Genomic DNA, 10723 nt, shown 5'->3' on the forward strand with positions numbered 1-10723 from the left:
TATATGTGCATGGAAATGTAAGTACTTTTAGGGACTTAAACTTTGGTTCGCAACTGTCTGTGGTCTTTAGGCCACATATTGCTCTAATGCAACGTTTTTGCGCTTTGAATATTAATTCTCTTGAGCTGCAATTGCCCCAGAAAATAATACCAAATCTTAGAACTGATGCAACCAGACCGTGATAAGCTACTAATGTAGTTTGAATATCCACTTTTTTTGACAACTTTGAAAGGACATATGCCGAAGTATTCATCCTTTTGCAAATTTCCTCTTCTTGAGGTTGCCAATTTAGTTGTCTGTCAATGTAAATCTCTAAAAATTTTGCGACTTTTACTTGATAAATATTTTGGCTATTATAGTTTACAGATATATCTTTTAAATTTGTGCGTTGATGGAAGTGCATAATGTTTGTTTTCTGTAAGTTTATTCCTAAATTATTTTTGTTAAGCCAATTTACGACATCTCCCAGGGTCCTATTTATGTCTTGTTCATAGCTATTTGGATGTTTACATTTTACTAACGCGGTGCTATCATCGGCAAATAAAACCAATGGATTATCAACATGTCGTGGTAAATCATTGATATAAATTAAGAAGAGGAGTGGTCCAAGGACGCTGCCCTGTGGCACGCCATATTTTATTATTCGCCCCTCGGAGCGATATTTTCTTTCGCTCTTGGTCTTCAGGAAAATTCTTGTTATTTCGGTGTATTGTCTACGATCACTAAGGTATGATTTAATAAGCTTGAGCACATTTCCTCTTATTCCATAAACGCTTAACTTGTTTAGAAGGATTTTGTGATCGACGCAGTCAAAAGCTTTTGACATATCTGTGAAGATTGCACAGATCGATATTTTTTTGTCTACATTTTTTATGATAAAACTGTATAAATCGAAAATAGCTGTATTGATGCTTTTTTTTTTTCTAAAACCTTTTTGTTCATTACACAAAATGTCATATTTAGATAAGAAACTGGTAAGTAATTCGTAGATTAACTTCTCTACCACTGTTACTTGGACTGGAATTAAGGCTATTGGTGTGCAATTATTTATTTCTTCTTTTTTATTATTTTTGTGAAGAGGTTTAACTATAACAGTTTTTAAGCTATTGAGAAACACACCAGAGTTGATGCTGAAATTAATAATATGGCTTATATGTTCAGCTATATTATTTGCCACAAATTTAACAACTCTCGTCGCTATGCCGTCGTACCCAACGCTGTTTTTGTTTTTTAAAGATTTTATCGCTCTGATTACGTCTTGAGGTAAAACTGGTGCCATAAACATTGAGCTTAGGTTTTTCGCAATATGACTAGTTTCAAATGACACTTGAGGTGATTGTTGAATCTGATCAATAAAGTGGTTATTAAAGATATTAGCAATTTCTTGAGGATTTGTGATTGTTGTGTCATGTAGTCTAATTTGTGAAATTGGATCGTAGGTGTGTGTTTTATTATTAATGATGTACCAAGATGCTTTCGACTTATTATCTGAGCTTTGTATGAAATAATTATTCTGTGATTTTTGAGTTTATGATTTCATGATTTTTCGAAATTTTTTAGAATAGACTTTAAATTTATTTTTATTTTCCTTACTTGGTCTAAGTCTGTATTGCCATAAAAGATGACGTTGCTTTTTACTGCAAACACGTATTCCCCGAGAGACCCATTTAACTTGTTTATACGGTTGTATAGTAACAAATTTATAGGGAAAGCAAAGGTCATATAATAGACAGAAATCTTCTAAGAAACTATCATATGCTACATTTACATTCTCTGTTTTGTGTATTTCGGAGAACGAGATGCTACTCAGATGATTATTAAATGTGACTAGGTTTTCTAATGACAAATCTCTTTTTTTAATTCGCCAAGATTTCAATCTGTATGTTTTGTTTACTTTGATTTGCATAGTTTGTGCCGTGTGATCGGAAAGAGACAATGCGATTACTTCACAATTACATTTTTGACGAGAATTGTGAGCAAAGTTGTCAATGCAGCTATTACTGCATAATCTGGTTGGTTGCCTCAGTTCAAGCTTAAGATTGTAGCCCAAAAGAAAATATTCAAAGTCTAGGGACATTCTATTCTTTTTTAAAGTATCAATGTTGAAGTCCCCGCACAGGACAACTGTTTTACTAGAGTTAATACAAGAAGTTTTCATAACAATTTCAATTTTTTCATAAAACATCTTTAGGTTGCTAATTTTCGGTGGCCTGCATATACAAATCACAATTAATTTTTGCTGGACCAGTTCGATTCCGCAACATTCAAAAATGTTAGTTATTGAATGGCGTGAGATCTCTGTTAGTTCTTTATACTCTAGGCCTATTTTAACTAGAATACAAGATCCTCCGCGCTTCTTTGCCCGTCTTGCATAACACGCAGCTAATTTATAATTTGGGATATATAATACCTCTTCGTGGCCCCGCATAATGAAGTGTTCAGTAATGCAGACCACATCTATGTCTCTTTGTTTCTTAGATAGATCCTGAAGATGAACCGTGAGCAGGTCAACCTTATTTAAAAGACCAGCAATATTTTGATGCAACATATTTATGCTATTAAAGGCGAAAAAGACAATTTGAGTGGGACGACTCATTTGTATTACTAGATGAGTTTTTTGATAAATTAATATTTGTGCTAGTGTAGCCATCAGAAAGTTCATCTTTTAAAAGTTTTTTGTTGGAATTATATACTGCCTTTAAATCTAGGATGAAGTCTTGCAAATCCAAAATAATTTGCATGAAGCCCTTGTTATTAAGGTGTCCATATCGCTGGATATATGTATCCCATGTATATGGAAGATTTAAATTTGAGTCTAAGATAAGCGCGTATTTGTATGCCTCAGCATCCAGATAAATCAAATTATTAAAGGTTTCCACTCTGCTGTTGAACATAATATTGGTCTTGTCCATGTACTTAAAAGTAGGTAAACAAATTACAATGTTAGTGTGATGGAGTACTATTAACATTTTACGAATATAGGTTAAAAGTTCTATGTAATTATGGGTTTTCCTAAAATCCTCCTCTCCGATAAAAATTACACAATAATCTGCTTGAGTGAAGTTTTGAACTTTTTTATCTATATTATTTAATAAATATTTAATTCCACATTTAGGTGTACGGTAATGACATTTATTATACTTATTTATATGAGTTCTCTCACTCATTGTATAAATTCTGTTGGATGTTTCACTGCTTACAACACATATCTTAGATTTCACAATTGGGTGCGAAGTAAATGGCGCATTTACGTTAACATTACTCTGTGTGGTCACGACGTCTTTAGAGTTTCCAGAATCAATATCTATTTGCTGTGTGCTATGTATATTTTTCATACCTTCTGAACGAGTAAGAATACCCGAGTCCAGCAAGCGCTCGGCCTTTTATAGAAGAAATCGGTGCGTCATTCATTTGAACTACCTGCCTCCACATAATAAAATTAGTTTTACATTAAAATTGCTACTTCTCGTTAACAAACATCTTAAATCAATTAACATGGGTAAATTACAATTTTTACTTAATTACAATCAACAAATTTGATTTCATTTCGAGGTTATTCAGGACACGTGTTTTTATTTGTCATCTTATTGTGGCGGGCCGCCGACATATATGTATAAATGAAATATACTAATACTTTTAATCGTGGGTATGTCGATAAAAGTCAAGATATTCAATGTCAAGTTTGATATCTTTGATTCATCGATTGCGGGTAGGCCGGAAACTTTTGGATCTTACTACTTTACCTTACTTAAGTACAACCCTTTTTCCAGTTGAAAAGTAGCCTATGTCCTTCATCAGGCTTTAGACAATCTATGTACCAAATTTCATTGGAATCGGTTCAGTAGTTTTGGCGTGAAAGCGAGACAGACAGACAGAGATACTTTCGTATTTATAATATTAAGTATGGATGTAGGTTCCAACATTCAATATAATTATGAAAACATACAACGCGATCACCCATTCAACTGCGGTTAATTTTCTTAAAGAATTTTTGGTATAATCAAGAAATAAAATAAAACAGGATCATTGTAAAGAGTTCAGTATGGAAGCATGTCTACTACGGTTACCATCTCTGGATATAAATCAGAATTGGTCTCGTATTTTCAACCACCTCTTCATTTATCTGATCAATACGAGTGCGGTTAACTATTCTTTTCAGTATTAAAAACAAGACCGAATGTGCCCGTTAATAACACCAGTTTAATTTAGTCGTCGAGCGGTCGTGTTCACCTTTTACTTACGACAAATACAAATTTTAAAATAGTTGTGCTATACAATTTTTAACTTAACTGTGTGCATTGAAATAAAACTACTTTTACGGATTTTATCGAGGTTTAATTTTAGATTTTAGTTCCCGACGTTTCGAAACCTTTGCAGGTATCATGGTCACGGGCAGACTGAGATGGCGTTCGTCTCGACAGGAATTTGGATTCTTCAGCGAGGATCTGAGGACATGAGGATAAACATCGCTAACATTCGCGTAAACCTAAGAAACCACTATTAACTGTGTGCGTCAGTTAGTCCTATTTTTCATAACGCAGTGAATGCCACACAGAACCACAGTCCGTGTTAGAAAGAAGTTGATAGATTAGTTTCACACTGCTTTTGCACTATAAGAGTTACCCACATATTAACCGAGCGGAGCGATAAACGGAGCGGTAAGAAATCAGTTATACAACATGAATACTATTTCGTTCACCTATAATAAATCCATCGACAAAAGGAACGCTACTGTTGAGAATAGTAGTTCTCAGCCAGACTTATCAACTTTTGGTACTTCTCATCATCATCAGCCTATCGCAGTCCACTGCTGGACATAGGCCTCTCCAAGAGCACGCCACTGAGATCGATTTTCGGTTTCTCGCATCCGGCTCCTGCCAGCCGTCTTGCGCAAGTCATCACTCCACCGTGCCTGAGGACGTCCTACACTACGTTTGCCGAGGCGTGGTCTCCACTCTAGAACTCGTTTACCCCAACGGTTATCGGTTCTTCGGCTAATATGGCCAGCCCACTGCCACTTCAGCTTGCTGATTCGGTGGGCAATGTCGATGACCTTGGTTCTCTGACGGATTACCTCATTTCTGATGCGATCCCTCAGAGAAATGCCGAGCATAGCCCTTTCCATAGCCCGCTGAGCGACTTTAAACTTGTGAACCAGCCGTACCGACAGTGTCCACGTTTCGGCTCCTTAAGTCATGACAGGTAGGACGCACTGATTGAAGACTTTTGTCTTTAGGCACTGTGGGATCGACGATGTTAGGACTCGACGTAACTTCCCAAATGCAGCCCAACCCAACTGAATTCTCCTATTCACCTCGTCCTCAAAGTTGTTTCTACCTAACAGCAATGTCTGCCCGAGGTATACATATTTCTGAACAACTTCGAGAACGGCGCCGTGTATCGCAATCGGTTCCGGTAGAACATGTTCATTGAACATGAACTTGGTTTTGTCCAAGTTCATCCGTAGGCCGATGCGTAAAGAAGATTCAGCCAGGCCGTTCAGCATCTGTTGTAGGTCCTGCAGCGTTTCCGCCATGATGACGACATCGTCAGCAAATCGCAAGTGAGAATGTGTTCGCCATTGATGTTGATGCCGCGTCCTTTCCAGTTCAACGTCTTGAACATATCCTCCATTGCATTAGTGAACAATTTCGGGGAAATAACATTCCCTTGTCTCACTCCTCGATGCAACGGTATGGGCCTTGTTTGCTGATTCTGTACTTGGACGGACATTGTAGCGGCTTCGTAAAGACATCTCATCACTTGGATGTATCGCCAATCTACTTGACAACGCTGCAGGGACTCCAGAACAGACCAGATTTCAACCGAGTCAAAGGCCTTCTCATAGTCCACAAATGCTAGACACAGGGGCTGATTATACTCTTCGGTCTTCTGTATAATCTACCGCACTGTGTGGATGTGGTCTATGGTGCCGTATCCGCTCCGAAACCCAGCCTGCTCCGGTGGTTGGAATTCGTCGAGTCTTCGAGCAAGTCGGTTCGTGACCACTCTTGAGAACAGCTTATAGACGTGGCTTAGGAGGGAAATGGGTCGATAGTTCTTCAGCTGGGTTTTGTTTCCCTTTTTGAAGAACAGGGCGACAATACTCCTACTCCACGCCCCTGGAGTTCTCCCTTCAAACAGGACGGCATTAAAAAGCTTTTGGAGCTCCCCTAGTAAGGGGTTTCCGCCTGCTTTTAATAGCTCTGTTGTAATGTCATCCTTGCCAGGGGCTTTTCCATTTTTGAGCTGTCTCAGAGCGATCTCGATTTCGCCACTGCTGACTTCTGGCAGGTCTTCGGTGAAATGGCGTGTTAATGTGGCTCTGGAATCCTCATATCCGGGATCAGTACCTCTACCATGAGTTTTGAGCGACCGGGCTCGCTAGCGTCTGCGTAAAAAATATCTATGACAAAATGTACAGCGCCCCTAGCGGTCACTTGACAAACTAAAATCGGTAGTATGAGTTGACAAATAAAACCTATCGAAACATTCAAAACGTCTTCGACAGCGAGTAGCGAGCGCGTAACGTTTTGCGGTGGTTTCTCTAAGAAAACGGTACCATGAGTCACAAATTTGACAGATGGTATCGACAAATACCATTACGATTGTAGTTAAGTAACTCACTTGCTAAACAAGGTGTGAAACGGTATTCGGTTTATAGTAATTGTTTAGTTTTGAGTATTTCTTGTGAGAATCATGTCGGCAAGAGAGTATTTAAAATCAAGTAGCACTAGTTAAAAGTCAATTTACATTGAATACACGCTGTCACTTTTTGACAATGAAACATACACACATAAATTCATTATTAAGGAAACGCTGGAAATAAGTCAGCATTCACAGAGGGCTCCACCCCAACCAATAGTTCATTAAGTAATATTACATTAAATTAAAATATACTGAATATTTTATGCTCTATGAAGTTTAAAATTATTAGGATTATTCAAACACTAGCAGTAGCCCAGGACTCCGTCCACGTGGACTTCAGTTTATAGCGTTCGGTCCCCGTTTCCATTAGGCTATCTCTCAAATTCAGTACAATCGGTTCCGTAGGATTGGCGTGAAAGCGAGACAGACAGACAGAGAAATTCATAATATTAGTTTCAATAGATGCACAGTTTATCGGTATATGAAACAATTCAACAAAACTATCGCGATCAATCGCAAGACATAGGTACTCCCCAAAGTTGCGCCACATAACCATTCCTAGCCCTAGGTACCCACGACACCGCTTTCAATTTAATAATGAAAAATTACTAAAACCCAAAAGAGCAAGAAGAAAAGTGTCCATCTATTTGTGATATCAAAAGAGTTCGTATATCTACATCAACCGCATAATTTTAAAAAAAAAACACTTTGCGAAACTTCAACGGCAAAGATGGCGACTTGAGCGGTTTGTTTTTTGCCATCGGAATTTAACGAAATTCTCCATAATCCGAAATCTGCGGATATATGTTGTCGACTCAAAATCAATATATTTTTATGTTTTGTTATTCATATAAGGTTTCGATCGAGTTTACCGTAGTCCTGCATGAAATTATTGATGTAGATTGGAAGCTTTTTCGGGAATATATATCTTACTCTGTCTTTTAAGCAACGTTAGAAAGAAACAACTACATTAGGCCTGAAGTTAGGCACGTTCGACAACATGATAAGTATGACAACACGAATACTACAATAACAATCGAGCTCTCGATAGCGAGCGCGTCAAGGTTTTTTAAACTCATGGTATGAGTCCAATCGAAAACTATTCGATTCGCGTTTATACGCTATCGACTGTAGTAAAGTCATTGACGTTTTCGATGGCAACTCATGGTAGAGGTACAGGTCGAGATGCATGCGATGCGTATAACCGGCCATAGAAATTTTCCACTTCCGAAAGGACTGCCGGCACCGAAGAAACGACTTCTCCACTTGTTGTGGTCAGCTTCGTCAAGTGGCTTCTTCCAAGAAATTGTACGAACACCTTTGACCCCCGATTCAGTTCAATTGCTCTTTCAATGTCAAGAGTATTGGAGCACCGGAGGTCGCGTCGTACGTGCTTGTTGATCTCTTGGTTTAGAGCCCGCTTAGCTGACGAAGTGACAGGCGGGTTTTCACGTCGTTTCTTCATAAGCCCTAATGTCTCTTCCGAAAGCTTTAATTTTCTGCCCTTACGCTGCATGTTACAGAATCTCGAACCTTCCTCCCTAAGGATCCGAACCACATATTCGTGGTTCTGGTTAACGTCTGTTGTGGTTTCCACGGCGGCAAATCGGTTCTCCAAATTTGACTGGAACGTTTCAGATCCTGTCATGGTTTGGAGCAGTGTTGGTCGGAGCCTGGCCTTCATCAGACGGAAACGTTCGGCCTTGAAGTTGATATTCAGAGAGCCTCGGACAAGTCGGTGATCGCTCCCGGTATTATTAGACGTCTCTGAATATGTGCTTCTTGTTCGTCATGATGAAGTCAATCTCATTTTTAGTCATAGTGTCGGGGCTTTGCCACGTCCACTTCCTTTGAGGCTGCTTTTTGAAAAAGGAGTTCATCAAAAAGAGCCCCTCGCGTTCGAGGAAGTTGACGAGCATTTGCCCCCTATGATTCCTGCTTCCAAATCCATGGGATCCTACTGCCGATTCGCCGCAAATCTGTACTCCCACTTTAGCGTTAAAGTCCCCCATGACAACGGTGTAATGGGTCTTTGTAGTGAAGAGGGGGGCCCTTAATATATCATCAAACATATCCTCCACTTCATCGTCTGAATGTGTCGAGGTCGGTGCGTACACTTGCACTACCTTGAGGCTATACCTGTCGGTAAGCTTTATGATAAGGCACGCTACCCTGTTCGAGACACTAGACACCTCCACAACGTTATCAGCTAGGGACTTATTAACCAGAAACCCAACGCCACCTTGGGATTGTTGGTCTCCCTCTCGGAAGTACATTAGGTGACCTGATTCGAGGGTTATGGTGTCCTCCCCCTCTCTTCGAACTTCACATAACCCTAATATGTGCCACCTAATCTTCCCAAGTTCCACCTCGAGTTGCGCCAGATGCGAGTCAAGCCGTAGCGTGCGGCCGTTGTACGTCGCAAGAGTCAGATTTATTTGGTGGCCTCCCGTAACCCGGAGATTCTTCGCACCCCCTGTCCCGCCGTAACCACGGTCGCCACCGTGACCGGGAATAGCGGGACTGCCGGTAACTAGGGGCCGTGGCTTTTGTGTGCTGCCCATAGATGTATTTAGCCTACTGCTATCACGCTGGCCAGACGGGTTGATAGAGGGTTTTTTTCCGAGTTTTCCTTCTCTCGCACTAGTATTCGGTGCATTTTGACTCCATTAGTCGACTTCTACGACACCCACTGGAAGAAGGGGTTTGTACATATGTATTCTTAAGCCGTCGCTACACGGCCCGGTACCTTGTTACTTGGTACCCTACCCTGGTACTTCTGATTATAACGAATATGTATCACGGCGCAAAAGAAAAGCGCCGGAGGATGATTTCTCGCACCATTTTGAGGAATTCAAAAAAGTTATTATGGGATTATTGAAGGACTTTGGTAATTCTCAGACAGAAAATATTAGTACTATAAAAAAAGATATCTCGTCTATAAACGAACAACTTATTAAAATGAAGACGAAAACGGACCAGCTGATTATGGAACATCACAACTTTAAGTCTGAAATTCAAAACTTATCAAGTAATGTCAATAAAATATAGGATGAAATACAGGTCCTTCAAAATATTTGTCACCACTAAGACATCCTACACCATCGTCTGGTTATGGTAATATTATGATCGAACTTCAAGAGCGTATGGAACGCAGTAAAAATGTAATAATCACTGGAATCTTTGAACCCCACTCAGGAGACATAGAGAAAAAGAGAGAAATCGATGGATGTGAAGTGAAGACAATATTATCAGACATATATCCTCTTCATCCTGAACCGGAAAAGTCATGCGCTTAGGGAAATATAACGGGAAGAAAACACACCCTATAAAAGTTTGTTTCTCAACATCAGGAACAGCTAAAGAGATACTGAAAAACAAATTAAACTGCAAGGATAAAAACATTAAAATTTACCTCCGACCAGACACCCAATCAGAAACTAGATATGGAAAGAGAAGAGTTACGTCAACGTAAAGAGAAGGGTGAGAATGACCTTATTATAAAATATATAAAAGGAGTCCCTAAACTAATAAAACAACAGCCAAAAAACGACACACTGGAAATACAATAAATGAAACTACAGGTAACAAATCTGTAACTCATAAAATATATAATAACTATGCTGATATAATAATTACAAATAAAGCGCTAAAATGTATGTATGTGAATATCCGCAGCTTAGTGAAAACTGGCAAATTGGATGAGTTGCGATCATAGAAATCTAAATAACAATATTTAGATTTCTATGGTTGCGATGTATAATAGTGTAACGTTGCGTCTATGGCCAACTTACTAATTGTCTATGGACGCGGCGACAGTGGTCCACCCTAATCTATTCCACGAATATTAATTTCACATATTTAATCCTATTCTGCTTGTTCTGTCTCGCTTGCCTTGGCCGACCACGCGGTCTTAGGTAATCCCATGCATGCCGGCTGCGTTGCCTTTGTTCCTCAATAGTGTTTAGTGAATACTCAGTATGCCTTCAGCTGTTACTAGCCTTCTGCCACTCCCTTAAAGGCTAAAATTTGCTTTGGATAATGTAAGCACTTTACTGCATCAGCCTTGAGCACG

General features: G+C 39.4%; 1 pseudogene; it reads right to left on the reverse strand.

The window, feature by feature from the left end:
* Positions 1-7809: 7809 nt before the first annotated feature.
* On the reverse strand, positions 7810-9363 carry LOC113505408 (annotated as a pseudogene).
* Between the last annotated feature and the right edge of the window lie 1360 nt (positions 9364-10723).

Source organism: Trichoplusia ni, chromosome 25, assembly GCF_003590095.1.
Source record: "Trichoplusia ni isolate ovarian cell line Hi5 chromosome 25, tn1, whole genome shotgun sequence".
In the NCBI taxonomy this organism is placed as follows: Eukaryota; Metazoa; Arthropoda; class Insecta; order Lepidoptera; family Noctuidae; genus Trichoplusia; species Trichoplusia ni.